Source organism: Dipodomys spectabilis, unplaced genomic scaffold (assembly GCF_019054845.1).
Source record: "Dipodomys spectabilis isolate Male_0828 unplaced genomic scaffold, ASM1905484v1 ptg000046l, whole genome shotgun sequence".
In the NCBI taxonomy this organism is placed as follows: Eukaryota; Metazoa; Chordata; class Mammalia; order Rodentia; family Heteromyidae; genus Dipodomys; species Dipodomys spectabilis.
Window position 1 is genome coordinate 6,012,685 of NW_024870723.1, and position 16,412 is coordinate 6,029,096.

The window sequence follows — 16,412 nt, forward strand, 5'->3', positions numbered from 1 at the left end:
AGGCTGGACGGGGCCGGTCTGCAGACCCGTCCGGGGCACAAGGTGCTGGACTCTTGCCTGGGGAAACAGACTCACTTACCTCGCACACTTCACCCCAGGAAGACCAGAATCTGACTGGAGTTGCATCTCCGCTTCTAGCGAACTGGTTCAGGGGTCTGACTCGGTTTTCTCACCACTAAATGGAGGTGATGGGAGGCACCCCATCCCCCTCACAGAGCTGATGGTAGAATTAAATGATGTACATAATGGGCTGCCCACTATGGTAAACCCTCATTAATGCTAACTACTCTCAGCGAAGTGTGTCCAGACAAGCCTTGGGTTGGAAAGCAGCCTGAGGGCCTCAGCCCTGCCGGGCTCCCCTAGAGACTCTGGCCTGTTGTCACAGAGATGGGGGGTGGGGCTGACAGCAGTGCTTCACCCTGGATGACTTTAAACCCTGGGTGAAACTGCAAATCAGGCATGCGCAACCTCATACCAGCAACCAGGACCATGGCAGCGCAGCTTGTAGGGGCAGCCGGGCAGGGCAAGTTTGTCATCTGATTGGGCTTAATCCCAGCTATGCAGCTAACCCAGTCCTGGCCTTCTTGACGCCTCCCCTACACGGGCGGTACTTGTGTTTGGTTTCCCATTAGTCACTGGACTCCAACCAGACCAGCAGGATGAGATTTGTGTGCAAACGTGTGTATGTTAAAGAAAGCATGCCTTTATTTTCCTGCCTGAGTAGTGGGTGTGGAAAGGATATGTATGTGCTTGGGTGGAAAAGCATATGTATAAGTTCATCTATGTGAGTTTTATACCTGTGTGAATCTGAATATGGGAACTAGATGTTATTTGCATGTTTTTTTTTTTAATAATCTGTGCCTACCTAGTGGTTGGGATTGTTCGGTTGGTTGGTTGGTTGGTTGGTTGGTGGTGGACACTTACTTATTGGCTTTTTCACTTAAGGTTGACACCCTATCCCTGAGCCAATCCACTGCTGGCATTTTGCTAGTTAATTGGAGGCAAGTGTCCCTCATACTTGTGTGCCCAGGCTGGATTTGAACAGTGATCCTCAGACCTCTGCCTCCTGAGTAGCTAGGGTTACAGGCATGTGCCACCAGCATCTGGCTGATGTGTGTGTTGTATTTTTGAATTTGTGGTTTTCTCTAGGTGTGTCCTGACAAAGCTGTCTGTGTAAGGAAGTGGGGACAAAATGAGAGGGGTGTGTGAATGATCTGGTTTCAAGACCAATATTTAGCAAGCACTAAGGAGCTTCTATTTTTACTTCTGTTTAGGAAAGGAGTGAACAAAACATGCACCTTCTCTCTCTCCTCCTCAGCCCAGCTGAAATGCCACATCCTCCAGGAGGCTCTTTTGGATTTCTAAATGGAAATTAATCTGCCCTTATTTCCCCACCTGCTTTATTTTATTCGTTGATTACCAACTTGATCTATCCATCTATCTCTCCCTGCCTCTTCCTAAAAGGATTAAGAATGGCTTTCAGAAATACATACAACAGGATAAATTGAGCTGCCCACACAGCTTTCTTACTTCTCCCGGACAAGCATCAGCCTTAATACTAGAACTAGTGATTGATGGCATCTTTCTGTTCTCAGTGCCTAGCAGGGGCAATACAATGTGAGCTCTAATCCATGTTGATTAAATGGAAAAGAGATCCTGTGGTGCCCCTGGGAAAAGCTTGTATCTTTAGCATCACAGACTTGGATCAGGGCTCTGCCAACTGTGTGACCTTGGAGGAAACCTTTGCCCTTACTGAGCCTCTGATTCCTCCTCTATACCATGGTATTAAATCCTCTCTCACGTGGTTTTACATTTGAGGATGGAAGATATTTTTACAAAGCCTAACACACAGATGATGCTCAGTCTGGGTAACTGTGAATTTCAGTCACATCACTGCTATCATTAAACTTCATTGGTAAAAAGACCAGAACAGAAATCTCTGGCCTATAACCTCCCCATAAGGTGATATGGCTTGACAGTTACCCTCCTAGATATTTAATGTGTGTGTGTGTGTGTGTGTGTGTGTGTGTGTATACACTGCAGTCCTGAGTCGTGCTATATCAGAGGTTCTCTGGTAGCAGAGGAGAAAGGCTGATGTGGCTTCTCTGCTAGGAGCATCTTGGAACGAAGGACTGGAAGACCTTGTAGAGTAACTCAGCTCTGCCTCAGGCAAGAATCACATTCAAGCCGGAGTTTTGATGTGGGACAGTTAGTCCACAATATGTTTAGAAAGTGTTGAAGTGGTTTTTCTTTTTTAAAGATAACTTTTCTGAGACAAAGTCTTACTATTTAGGCCAGGTTGGCCTCAAATATATCAGCTTCCTAAGTACTGAGATTACAGGTATGCACCATCACATCCAAATCTGAAAGATAATTTGTGTACTAATATTGCTTCATTCAACATTTAATTCTTCAGTTCATTTCCTTCCCTTAAAAAAAAGATGTACAAGATGACTTCACTATTTGTTAAGAATATTTAATTTACATTTTAAAACTGGAAACATCTTAAATATACAACATCAGAGAAAAGTTGTACCATGTCTATTCCATTTAATTCTATAATGTCATTGCAATGTTAATGATAACTGACATCTTACAGTGTGCTAACCATGGTACCAAGAGTTATTTCATTTAATCCTTAGAACTCTATGAAGTAGGTACTATTATGTGCTAATCTATTTATACTTCTATAACAAAGAAACATAGATCGTGTGGCTTATAAACAACAAAAATTTTATTTTTTACAATTTTGGTGGTTTGGCTCATGCCTGTAATCCTAGCTACTCAGAATGCTGCGATCTGAGAATCCTGGTGCAAAGCCAACCTGGGCAGACAAATTACAGAGACTCATCTCCAGTTAACCTGCAAAGGGCCAGAACTGGAAGCATGATTCAAGTATTAGAATAACAACAGCTCTGAGAGGGGGTAGGTGGGGAGTTGAGCAAGAGTTCAAGGTCTTGAGGTTCAGCATCAGTACTGGCAAAGGAAGGAATTAATGGAGGGAGGGAGGGAGCGGAGGGAAGGGAAGGGAAGGAAGAATCCCAAGATCAAGATACCAGCAGATTCAATGTCTGGTGAAGAGCCTATCCGGTTCATTGATGGCCATCTTTTCACTATAGTCACACAGTAGAGGAGGCATGGGAACTTCCTGGGATCTCCTTTATAAAACCACTAATTCCATCCGTAGGGGTCATACCTTCATGAACTAACACCTCCCAAATGTCTCAAAATACCATTATCTGGGGTCAGGAGTTAGGATTTCAACATATGAATTTTAGGGGGACACATTCATCCTATAACATATTATTACCTGCATCTTACAGATAAGAAAACTGTGGCACAGTTTTGCCTAAGGTCACTTAGTAAGTAGTAGAGCCAGAAATCAAACTGACCTAGCTGGTTTGGGCCAGTACCCTTAACAATAAAGGAAAAAATGGTTATGAAATAATGTTAGGAAGAAGAGAAGATTGTCCTTACAGCTGTGATAATATGTATCAGAATGTTGGCTGGCTCTCTTCCTTTAGCCCCAGAAGTACATTTAAGGTCCAGGGTTCATTCATAGCAGCTGGAGCCACAGAATAGCAGGTGTCAGAGAGACCTTGTTGGAAACTCTCAGCAGCATGACCATTCTCCTGTAGGAGACACAGGTGCTATAAAGGACATACTTCCATTCTTCTTTGAACGGGGCACTAGCTCAGAATCAATACAAGTGGTTCCAGACTTGTTGAGTTACAAGGAGTCTTGTGATGTGTCAGGCACTGCTCAAGTGTTTCGCATTCTTAACAAACTCATTCCTCAAAGGTTAAGACTCTGTCTGCGCTTGAAAGAAGAGGAAATTGAGTCTCTGAAAGAGGCAAAGGGACTTGCCCAAGATCTGCCTGACTCCAAAAGCCAGGTTCTTCTCTTTACTCCACAGTCCGTTAATGTGTGCATTGTGCATTGCACATAGTAAGAGCTTGATGAGCACATTGGAAGAAAGGACAGACACAAGCTAAATTTAACCCACTCAGTAAGTCAGCATTTAAGAAAAGAGAAGCACTGGAAGAAAGAAAGCATTATAGATGTAGCTCATCCTGCTTCTCCCAGGCTGTAAAACACATACGTGCTATATAAAACACACATACGCTTGCGTGCGTGCGCGCGCGCGCGCGCGCGCGCACACACACACACACACACACACACACACACACACACACACACAGAGGAACTTTCCTCTTTTTGGCTCCATTGAAGAGTGCATGAATTCTTTCCTGCCAGAGCCTTGGCCTCCTATCAGATGTGGCTGAATACAAAGTTTGCCATCTTCTGCTAGCTACTCTAGAGTTGTTAGCCATGATTACCCAAGACTGCTGGTCGAAGAATGCTGATAGACAACTCACAACAAGGAAAAGTATACAAATGACTAAGAAATATGAAATACTGTCTGTGCAGCTAAAGTAATCAATGAGTTGCAAATCAAGATAGTTGTCTTTTTTTTCTTACCTGCTGATTCACATGGGATCAGAATTTATAGAAACGAGGAGTACCTGTTCCTGCTAGAGAGTGATTCTCACTATTGGCAGGAACATAAAAGTTAGTAGGATACAACCTTTCCATACACACATATATATGTATTCTTCCTTGACCCATAATTTCCACTTTATAAATATGCCCAAGTGAAATAAATAATAATATTCATATACAAAAATGTTTATTAGAATGGTACATAGAATAATGAAAATGAAAGGCAGTCATGGTGATACATGCCTGTAATCTCTGCACTTGGGAGGCTGAAACAGAAATAACTGAAGTTTGAGACTAGCCAAAGCTGCACAGGGAGTTTGAAGCCAGCCAGCCTGGGATACATGGCAAGATTCTGTCCCAAAAAGGAAGAAAAACAGAGAGAGAGAGAGAGAGAGAGAGACATGGAGACGTGGAGACGTGGAGACATGGAGACAGAGACAGAACTTGAGAAAAGAAAGAAAATTAGAACTAACCATTTAACAATAAGGGTACTTTTTGTACTCTGTGATGTTTCTGTGTTGGATTATTAAACTTCCATAAAACAGATTCATGAAGGAAATTCTAGCAATACAAAATTACCAAAAAAAAGCTTACAAGAATATTTATGGTATCATTCCTAACATGTAAAATGATAATATGAAAAACCAAAGCTAAATATGCCAAGATATGAGCTTTCTTTATTTCTGAGTGAATGCCTTGTAGGAATTTTAAATTTCTCTCCCTGCTTTTACCTTCTCCATCTTATTTTAAATAAGTACACATTATTCTCAAAATCAATAATAAGCAACAATAGAGCTCATTAGAATCTGGGGATATGTCCCTGGGTCACATTCTGGTATCTCTTCTTAAGATGACAAAGGGAAGAAAGAGCTTCAGTGAAGGCCAACACTAATTGTGAAGCACCATTTCCACACAGTGAAGCTAAATGTTGAAATTCAACTTCAAAATCCCTCTGATGTTAAAATAAGCCCAGGAAAGCTCTTGCTGCTGTTCTTGGAGATCTATTGAAGGACATCACTCACAGTGGGCACCAAGTCAAACCCTCGCTCTCTCACTCACTCACTCGTTCGTCATCAGTGTTGGCTGCCAAGCAAAGAATTTGAACCATTCGGGGGAGGAACAGGGTCAGAGCTTCACAAATAACTCTTTCCCTTGGGTTGCTATAATTGTAATGGAAGGGACTACTGACAACTGTACAGCAAACAGAGCTTTCCTGGCCATTTCTCATTTGAGCTTTGCCACCACCCTGAAGGGAAGATGGAAGTCAAGGCAGTTGTCATAGTAACAGTAACCAACGGTAACCACAGTGACTGAAGTTCCCAGGCACTTAGTAGGTGTCAGGCATCCATTGGAAACATTTCACATACATGGCACCTTTTAATCTTATACTATGAAGCGGAAGAAGTGATGGTCCCCACGGAGCAAGCAATTATTGTCTGTCAAAGCAGCCAAATAACTGGCCTTAGGTTACTAAGCTAATAAATGGAAGACCTTTAGCCCTCAGGTCCAGAGTGATTTCCACAATGGCTAACTGGACTTCCTCTACTTTGGTCATTTTAAGTTGCTAATTATAGTTGGATGAAACAGTAACTTAGCAGTAAAGAATACTACTGATTATCCAACAGTACTCAGTCCTGATCATCCTAGCTGTACATGGACCACATCAGGTTTATCTCTGTTTGGCTCAAGGTCAAGCAGAGCAATGTACATAAAACATGGAGCCCAACCCTGCCCATAGTAAACACCAAAAAGACATTGGGCTGGACACGGCTGATTTTCTTTTTGTGTGTGTGCTGGTCCTGAGGCTTGAATTCAGAGCCTGGGCACTATCCCTTAGCTTTTTTACTCAATGCTGGTGCTCTACAACCTGAGTCAGGGTTCCACCTCAGGCTTTGGGCCAGATAATTAGAGATAAAGAATCTCAAGGACTATTCTTCCTAGTCAGCCTGGACTGACTTCAAACTGCAATCATCAGATCTCAACCTCCTGAGTAGTTAAGACTGAGGGCATGAGCAACTAGAGCCCAGACATGGCTGATTTTCTTAAACCTGTCTTTCTATATAGTAGGTCAAGGATAAGAGGATACACTGTCTCTGAGGTTCCACTCCCAGAATTCTGTTTTCTTGTTGCTGCTTCTGTCTGTACTAGTACTGAGGCTTGAACTCTGAGCCTCTGGCTCTTACTTGGCTTTTTTCCCCCTCAAAGCTAGTGCTCTACCACTTGAGCCCCACAGCTCCACTTCCAGCTTTTTGGTGGTTAATTGGAGAGTCTCATGGACTTTTCTGCCTGGAGTTAGCTTTGAACTGTGATCCTCAGATCTCAGCCTCCTCAGTAGCTAGGGGAGATGCCCAAAATTCTAGACTTTCAGAAAAGTTAGGCTTCCTGCCTCTCATGCTCTTAGCCCTCTAAAGAACCTCCTTCATTGGAGTATGTGGCCAGCCAGCAGGCACATACTGAAAGAGTGCTTGGCAGGAGCAGATACATGGCTCCCCTTTCTTCCTGTGGTTCTCCAGAAAGATCTAAGGCCCTTAGGACTATGATGCCCTTTGCTGAAGTGTTTGAAGATAGCAAAGTTGTCTTCATACTGGCTTCTGAGGACCAGATAGCAGGGAAACCCCATATTAGGGGAACAAATGATTCCCTGAAGAAGCCACAAAAAGAGCAACTATCAAAGCAAAAGGGAAAAGGCTGCATCCCTAAATATGTCCTGGTACCAATGATAAACCAGAACTCGGAGAAAGAAAGGACCTTGACTAGGTCTTACACAGCAAATTAACAATGGAACCAGGGTCGGATCCCAGCTCTCTTACACTCAGGCCCAAATCATTTCTTACAGAGAAGGCAGTAATGAGCCAGCAGGAGGCTTCAAGCCGTCTGCCTTAACACCCACGTGCCTTCTCCCTCTTCTGACTTCTCACCCGGGGTCCTCTCGATGTCCCCACAATCCCGCTCCAGGAACGTTCCTTTTCAAATCAAAGAAACAGCCTCCTGCTGCCAGCTTATTATCAATGATGAAGCTGGTATTTAATGACAATAATCAAGGGCTCTCTCAGGAAGCCGTGGCGGCCTTGGGAATGACAAAATCTTCCAAATTAGGCCATACGAATGTAAGGGACCTAGGAACGTCTTTGTCATTCCATCAGGCCCAAATTAGAACAAGCTCTGAAGAGGGTCCTGGGAGATCAGGCCTCTTGTCCGGCCCGTGGGTCTCATTTCCTTTTCTCAACAATCACTGCACTGTTCTTATGATCATCGGGTGTTTATCGGGTATGTGTAATGCCTCAAATGCAGCCTGGAATTTGGAATTGGATGTAATCCTTAGCCACAGGCTGGCAGCACCACCTCTTTAAGAGGCAGGAACACCGGAATCTCTGCCATCCAGTCCCATGTTGGGGAATTAGCTTATGAATCAGCCAAGCTGGATCTGCAAGCCTAGAGTCTACCTCCCTTCAAGGTGAAATGTTCCCGTGGGAAAAGTCCATGATCTTGTGAGCTTGGCTGTACCACTTCCAGTGTGTGTGTTATCTAGGGCACGAATCAGCCTCTCTCAGTTCCAGCTAAGTTTGGTAAAATGTGCATCTAATACTTAGTCTAGGAGGATTCTTATTCATTCATTCATTCACTCATTCACTTACTCATTCCCCCAGCAAAAATGTATTCAATACTTCCTGAGAGACACTCTAATGAACAAGACAACAGACAAGGGACCAGTGTTTACAATACAGTGAGCTCATCAATTAACAAATAAGTGGGTCAACAATCATGATATTCACAGATCCTGACAAATGTTGCAAAGGAGATTAAAAAGGTGTCGAGACACAGAATAACTGAGAGGTGTCCCCTTGGGGTGATGGGGAAAGCCCCCCTGAAGATATGCCATTCCACCCGGAATCAGAAGGAGCCAACTCTGCAAAAATGAGAAGGAATGAGTGCATGTAGAGGAAGAGGAGGAGCAGTCAGGAGACATGAATGCGCAAATTGTATTATGTGAAGGGGAAAGGAGGATGAGCTAGGCCCTCCAGGGCTCTGGAACCTTGTAAGAAGGTTGCATTTCATGCCCAGAGCAGTAAGAAATCAAGGGAAAAGTTTAAAGCAAGAGGATGACAGTGGATCACACGGCAGCAGGGAGACACTGACTGGTGAGAAGGCTGAGCTGTTCAGATGTGAGAAGATAATGGCATGAGCTAGCAACCAAGCAGGTTTAGAAGTAGGATTGTCAAGACTTGCTATTGGATTAGCTATGGGGTGAGGAAAAGACATAAAAACTGATTCCTACAATTGGGACTCAGTTGGATCACTCATTGTCATTCATTAATTTAACACAAAATGTCAGCCTGATCCTATGCTTGATATTGGGAATAAAGATGCAATTGAAGATCAGTCAGGGAGAGAGGCCAGATAATAACCAAATAGAATGCATTTAAATAAGTACACACTTGGCACAATAAAACACACCTGTGAGCCCCGCTACTCGGGAAGCAAAGGCAGGAGAATCTCACGGTCAAGGACAGCCCAGACAAAAGTTAGTGAGACTTTATTACAAAACAACCCAAAAGGGATCAAGTAGTATAGTGCTTGCATCAAGGGAAAAGAATCAAAGAAGTCTTCCTAGGCACAAGGAAACGGAATTGAGTCTTGAAGGAAGAGGAGGAATAAAGATCAGAGGGGCTTGGGAATCATAGAACAGAGCTCTGAAACTATAAGAGCCATTCAATAATAGGAGCTGATATTGTCTAAGTGCCAACCATGTGCTAAGTACTTTCGTAAACATAATCACTAAGTCCCATTAGAATCCTATGAGTGAAGTACACTATCATTATGCTCACTTGATGGATGAGAACATGGAGTCACCGTTTGCCTCTGTTACATAACTTGTGAAGCTTATGCAGCATGTAATGTCAGAGCCAGGCTGCAGTCCTGCACAGAGGCCATACTCTAACCACCACTGTCCATCTGTGAGAGAGCACCACATATCCAGGGGCTGGCATCCAATGTAGAAGGCGAGATAAAATGATGGGTCAGTATTTCACAAACTCATCTGTCTTCAAGTAGGTTATTACCACCAGTATTAAACAGTCACCTTTCACCTGTATGAGGAATGACCTTTCTCCACAGCATCCTGGATCACTGGCTTTAGAGGACAGTGGTTGCTGGGGGTGGGAGGGTCTGCCCACAAAGAGGGAATCCCTAGGTAGGATGGCACTGGTAAAACTTTTCCCTGAGTTATGATAAAGAAGACTGGGGTCCCTAATGCTGCCCCTAACTCTTTCCATGACCTTGGATGTGTGGCTTCCTCAATGTAATCTTTAGTTTCACTGTCTCCAATATGGAAGGAGGGAAGAGTGGAAGTCCTAAGGGCTTGGCAGGGGGAAGGGAGGGTGCTGCCTGTTGTGGGGTTCTACTGTTCTAGACTGAACAGTGCTTGGAAGGCTATATCCCAAAGCAAAACTGCCACTTTCCAGGAAGAAAGACCCATAATGGATGAGAAGCCTATGGTTTGTGTCCCCAGATCCCCAGGGCCTGACTCTGCTAGAACACGGGTAGCATATGGGTAGAACATTCTGACATCAGAACATCAACACATTGCATCCAGTCCATTCCCATCCTTCTTAAGCCCCCAGAGAGAAGGACAGCAATCTAGACACTAATCCCAAAGACGCAGCCAGAAGATCCAGGTATAGTTCATATCCTAGGAAGTCCTGGGTTGCATTTTCTATCAGTCAAAACCCACGGGTTTTCTACCTTGTGTGCTTCAGGCTCCATCTGATACTGCTGGTTTTGAATCTATGGTCTTATAATTGAACTTCCTCTTTGTGTTATGGGACTCTCCATCATGACTCATAAGCCCACAAAAGAACCCCTATATCAAAGCCATACAGCTCAAACAAATCCTTCTCATTGACACAGAACTCTGTGATCTGTAAAGTACTTTCATACATTATTAATCTTCACATTATTCCTCTGTCCTCATTAATATCTGAACTTGGTTTTGAAAGTGGTATGGTTTCCCTGAGAAAATATGACATGCCCAGTTAAATGTGGAGTTTAGATCGATAAGAAGTAATTTTAGTATAAGTATGTCCCAAATATTGCATAGGTCATACCAACATTAAATCATCATTTATTATTCATCTGATATTCAAATTTAACTAAGTATGCTATAATTTCTCTTTCTGGCACTACAGGGAATTGAACCTAGGGCCTTGTGCATACTAGGCAAGTATTCTACCGTTGAGCTACCAGCTCCCTCCTGAGACTTTCCTTTCTACAGGAGAAAAAAAAAGGGGTGGGGGGCTAGCTCAGGATGGTGAATGATCCCAGGAGCAGTGGTCAGCTTCCCTGCTGACCTTCTTATGCCTGTGTGACTCTCCTAAAGATGAATGGAGATGAATTTTCAGAGAATCATAATAGACAAAAACATCATGACATACCCCAGGGCATCATGAAAAGACTCCTTGGCAAACCCATTCCCACTCTAGGTTTAGGACCAGGTGGAAGCCTGCCCAAGGCTGCCATATAGAGTGGTCTTGGCATAAAGGCTGCCCAGTGAGTCCCTAGTAACCAAAGACGGACGTACTAAGTGCCTCTCCTGCCCTCTAGAACAGCAGACCTGTCAGGGGGTACTGGCAGGATAGTTTCCAGGACACTTCTGGAAGAGTTAGCTCCCATTTCTCATGACAGACATTTCAGGCTCCATCCACTGACAAATCACACTCTTGCTTCATGTGGCCAGTCAGAGCTGTGAACAAACACTCTGAGCCACTCTGAGACCTTGAGCTGCTGCTGACAGAGGTCAAAGGTCTTGGTTCCGTTTCAGGCTGTCAACGAAGAAGGATGAGCTGCTGGAGAATTGGAGCCTGAGCACAAGGCTTTGCTACAGATCCAATTTCTTTTCACGTCCAAGATTCTGTAGCAGAATCCTAGACTACCAGAGTCCCAAGAGAGGGCATCCAAATAGAATCCAAATACTTTTGGTCTTCCAGAAGAAAAGAAAAGGGTATACTCAAGCTCACATGAGAACCTGGCAAGGCAGATTTCTCCTTGGTGCCAAATTCCTGAGATAGATGATCAACTTTCCGGGCTAAGCAAACAGCAAGTGGGCAGATGTGGCCACTGACCAGTGCACTGGACTGTGGGGTCACTGAGCTTTCACCCCGCCACACTATTAACAGTGTGATGCAGTCTGTCACCCTCTCCTCCCTAGAGGCCCTGCAGTTCACAGAACATAGATTAGAAATGAACTGTTCTCAGCCAAAGCCCTAAAATAGGAGCTGAAATGGCCCACAGAGACCATCTGGTCTCATTCCCTTCACCACCACGCAGAGATGCCAGCTTCTGTGCTGGCGAATCCCTCCGCACAAGCGTGAGCTCCAAGAACTTGGAGGTGGGTAGCAAGCTGAGGGTGTGATCCGCAAGGCGGTTGAACAATGTAGAGAGCCCGGCCAGGTAAGCAGCTGTGGGACCACTCTGTCTCCTGTTCTTTTTTTATATCAAACTAAAATCTCTCTATGAACGTCTGCCCCTTCGGTCCAGCTCAGCTCCCTGGAGCCCCCACAGATGTCTTCTCCTTCTGCAGAGTTGGGGCAGGGGGCCCAAGTCACACTACAAGTGAAGTTTCTAAGTTGGGTAGGAACCCTATTCTGCATGCAAACCAGCCCTACCTTGCCTGCCTTCCTCTCCTGCTAAGCACACAGGCGCACACATACACATACACACATGATCCCCCTTAAGACACCAATGATAATTCAGAGAGGAGGAGAGGGAGGACAGTTCTGGCTGGTATCAGCCCTGCCTGGGCGTTTTGGATGGATCTCCTGTAGATGTTGGCGCTGTTGTCAGCTCCACACAGAGAACAGAAAGCCTCCGTCACCATTCTCCTGGAGGAGGCTCTGCTCTCCCGAGGGAGGAGGCAATATATAGGCACATAAATAAAGCAGACCATTTCAGGAAATGATGGGGCTGAGAATAAAACACAGGCTGACAATAGGATAGAAGACACCTCCCGGCAGCATGTCATCAAATCTAGAATGGCCAAGGAAGCCCTTTGTCCAGGAAAAGCTGATTCCTGGGCTTCACTCATGCCCAAGATGAGGAGGCAGGTGTGAGATCAAGAAAAGGGAACCACAGGGGTAGAGCCTCTTAGAGAGAAGAATCTAGGGAGGGTAGTGGAAAAGAAATCTGAGAGGTTTTGGTCCAAGCCACAACAAGACTTGCACGGAGCTGAGCTAAGATTAAATCATGGCAATACTTCCCCTTCCAAAGCCACAAGAAAGCAGAAATCCCAGCATGGTTGTGATGCAAATTGTGCAGGCCAACTGCTCGCTTGCACATGGATGTAACTGTGTGGGGTCCCTGGAGCCGAAGCCCACAGGAATCTGCAGCTCACTCCTCACATCCATCCCAAGTTTAAGGTCCGAGCATCTTCCAGTGCACGTGGTTCTCCAAGACTGGAGAAGGAAGTTTAGGTTTTAGGAAATTTCTGAGAATGTATACAAGGCAAGATGTAGCTTCACCTCCTCCACAGGGTTCCTTCTCTTGCTTTTAGAGGCACCTTGGAGTCTCTTCACCTCCTATCCCAACTAGACCTGTCCCCAGAGTCCGTTTTGGTAAGTAGTTCACCCTGGGATATAAATAAGTGGTGTTGTGTCCTCTCCCAGGAGTCCCAGATTTTTTCTTTTGAAAGTGTCCGAGTCTAGAGCCAAAGGTATGCATCCCTTCCATTCCTGCCATCCAGCTAGGTGTGGAGCACCTGTTGAGTCAGCAGGTTGATGCAGGCCCTGCCTGGGTAGAGCAAAACTCCCTCCACCAGCCCAGGCTGCCTTGTTCAGGTAAAATATTTATTCCCACCCGCCACAAGGCATTTGATTCTTGGGAGTTCGTGAGATTCTAGAACTTGCCCAGCTCTGTTATGGAATTCTTCTTGCAAAGGCAAAGCTAGGGAGTGGGGGAGGAGGGCAACCCTGAATGAACCGATGTTTAGAAGACTGAGATATCAAGTTGAGAATGTTCCCAGGGAACAGCCCAGCCTCTTCCAGCTCTCTGCCCAGCTCAGCAAAGCCTGCCTTGTCATCTGGTTGGCAAGGTTTCTGTATTTCTTTCCTATTACAGACCACAAGTAAATACATAGACTATCTCTGTGAGTTAGTTTTATCTTTTTTTTTTTCTTCCCCATAATGACCTACCCTTAAGTTAAAAGAGCAAGAAAACCTATTCCTATCTTTTGGCTCCTGAATCCACTTCTGGTGATTTGTCCTAAAGAAATAGGTCCAAAGATTGTTTTAAAACGTGATTTAAAAAAAAAAAATGATGCCAGACCCCATGGTTCATTCCCGTAACCCTAACTACTCAGGACTGAGATCTGAAGATTGAAGTTCGAAGCCAGCCTGGACAGAAAAGTCCCTGCGTCTCATTTCCAATTAATCACCAAAAAGCCAGAAGTGGAGCTGTGGCTTAAGTGGTAGAGCACAACAAAAAAGTCAAGTAAAAAAAATGAGAGGTTCTAAGTTCCAATTCCGAGCACCAGTACAGATCAAAATAAGTAAATAAATAATAAGATTAAAAGATCAATAGTATATGTAATAGCACAAAGAGAGGACTGCTCAGGGGACAGATGACAGGGAGGAGTGCAGATGGTGGCCTATTCGCTTGAAAAATACCCTGACACGCTTTTAAAAAGTGACAAATAAGAAGTTCATCAAGAATGTCCAGGGAAAATAGTGGACACCTAAATTGGACAAGTAAGTCTATTTCTTCCCTAGAGACCTGCAGATGAAAACTGGAAGTGTTCAAGAAATATTTAAAGGCAATTGAAATAAAGCCTATGGAGACTTTTTTTATTTTGGTGAGCATTGTGTGGTAAAATAATGTAAGTAACATCCTTATAAACATGCTTTCTAACTTTAAATACTCAATAAAAAATGACTGCTTCCTTTCAAATAATAATAAATGTGATAGCTTCTCACTGTTGGTAGTTAGAATAAAGAAATAAGTGCTTGCTGCCTAGGATTCAGGACAGTGGGGAAATGCCCTCAAACAGACCTACCTCTTCCTTCCCAGGGTGAGCCCAGAAACTGGAATTCAAGACAGCGTCTGCTTACACTAAAGCAAGGAGACCACTCTCTCAGGTGGGCCTCAACCTGGACCAAAGCAAACTTCTCATCGGGTCTGAAAGGCCTGGCCATAGCTAGGTGACTGCAGCTGAGCACATGTGTCTCACAACTATAATCCTACAACTATAATCCTAGCTACTTAGGAGGCCAAGATCTGAGGATCATGGTTTGAAGACAGAAAAGTCTATGAAATGTTTTATCTCCAATTAACCACAAAAAAAGCCAGAAGTCGGGGCTGAGAAGGTGGCTCAGTGGTTAAAGTGCTTGCCTTGCATGCCTGAGGCCCTGGGTTCGATTCCTCAGCACCACATAAGCAAAACAAAAAAAGCCGGAAGTGGCGCTGTGGCTCAAGTGGTAGAGCGCTAGCCTTGAGCCGAAGAGCTGAGGGACAGCGCCCAGGCCCAGAGTTCAGGCCCCACGACAGGACCCAAAAAAAAAAAAAAAAAAAAAGCCAGAAGTGGAGCTGGGGCTCAAGTGGTAGAGCATTAGCCATGAGCAAAAAAAGCCCAGGGACAGTGTCCAGACCCTGATTTCAAGTCCCAGGATTGGCACAAAAAACAAAACCATCACCACCACAACAAAAAACAATTAATATTATCAGGATCCTTATCTGCAAACAAGGAACATCTAGTATGGATCACTAATAAAAACAATTATTATTGCTACCATGACTTGGTGTTGTATGATATTGTAATAAAGGCACTGTGAAAGGATCCCTTGGCAAAGGTTTTCTGCGCATTCTCTCTCTCCTTCTATGACTTTAAAAAAAAGAGACATTTGCCCTTTGTTAAAGATTAAATGATTGAGACAAACAGAGGTTGAAAAACTTGTCCCAAGACAACAGATTTGTAAGCAGGAGAGGTTTTCAGAGCAATGGCTAATCACCAAGCTCCAGATCTCAACTTCCTACACTATCTCCAACAAAGACACTTCTGGGATCCAGCCAGCCAGCCACGGAGCCTCTACCGACCTTCATATTTTGGAATGAGGCTGTTGACATGGGCCTCATCGGCAGAGCCATAACATAGCCTTTCCTAGCAGCTCCCCTGAGCTGGCAGCCAAGGCAGCAATGCTCTCAGAACCTCAGGAAACATCTGCCAGTCCTCAAGGAGGCCCAACCTGCCCCTTATCACCACTCCTGCTCAAGACGGGGAGACAGCACGTCGGTCCCCATCTACAGGGACAGGACAAACACATTTATACTTTCCAGGCTGGGTCACTGCAATAGAATGAGTCACGCTGACTAAACTTTTAGGATTGGCCACTTGGAACAGGACTGGACACAGGTGGCAGTCCTGAAACCTGCCTTCTAGAGCCTGCAGGGCCCCCGTGAAGAGAGTGGCAAGCAGCACTTGCAATCCAAGATGACTGGTGCGGGAAAGGGGATGTGGAAAGGAGGAAATTACGAGCGTTGGAGTCAGAAAGGCCTGTTTCTTCATGTCCTGGCTGCACAATTTTGGGCAAGTTTCCTAACCTCTCTAGGTTATTTCCTCATCTGGAAGAAATGTAAATAATTATACATGTGCTTTTTATAGCATAATAACTGTGAAAATTAAAAGGATTAAACACAACAATACTTAAAGTGCTGAGCACACGGTGGTAATCTATAAATGGAGGTGTCTGAATGGGGTTTTGACAACTAATTAAGAGTTTGTTGATGAGCAGGAAGGGGTTCTAGGCAGATACAACAGCAAGAACAGCTTTGGCCAGGCACCAATGACTCGGGCCTCTAATCCTAATCCTCTAATCTCAGGAGGCTCAGATCTGAAGATTGAGGTTCAAAACCAGCCCACGCAGGAA